The sequence below is a fragment of the Crocuta crocuta genome, unplaced genomic scaffold, assembly GCF_008692635.1.
Source record: "Crocuta crocuta isolate KB4526 unplaced genomic scaffold, BGI_CrCroc_1.0 scaffold77, whole genome shotgun sequence".
NCBI lineage: Eukaryota > Metazoa > Chordata > Mammalia > Carnivora > Hyaenidae > Crocuta > Crocuta crocuta.
The window spans coordinates 4652273-4652558 of record NW_027532172.1 but is presented as its reverse complement, the minus strand read 5'-3'; the positions used below and the strand labels follow the sequence as shown (position 1 = coordinate 4652558).

The window sequence follows — 286 nt, the reverse complement described above, 5'->3', positions numbered from 1 at the left end:
AATCAGATGACCCAGAGGGAGGCGGGAAGGAGGAGGGGGCGTCCGGGGAGCTCGGGCTCCGGGCGAATCCCTGGCCTGGCTCCGTTTCCGTACCTGCTGAGGGGCGAGATGAAGAGGCAAGGGAGAGAGAGCGCGAGGAAGAGAGAGAAAGGAGAGAAGGGAGACAGGCTCGGGAGGAGCGGCGATCGCGGTACCTCAGAGTCCCGGGGCCCGGGGGAGGGGCCGTCGTCGGCGCGGCCGCGGACGTCGGTGCTACGGTCGGCGGGGCAGGAAGGTTCAAGTCCCA

General features: G+C 68.9%; 1 long non-coding RNA gene across 2 annotated transcripts in view; it reads right to left on the bottom strand.

The window, feature by feature from the left end:
- The window catches only part of LOC144242403 (uncharacterized), a 40396-nt gene extending 40116 nt beyond the window's left edge, over positions 1 to 280 (bottom strand). For both annotated transcript variants that reach the window (XR_013338333.1, XR_013338334.1), the window contains exon 1: positions 195 to 280. This is a non-coding gene — a long non-coding RNA (uncharacterized LOC144242403). The remainder of the gene's footprint in view (positions 1 to 194) is intronic.
- Between the last annotated feature and the right edge of the window lie 6 nt (positions 281 to 286).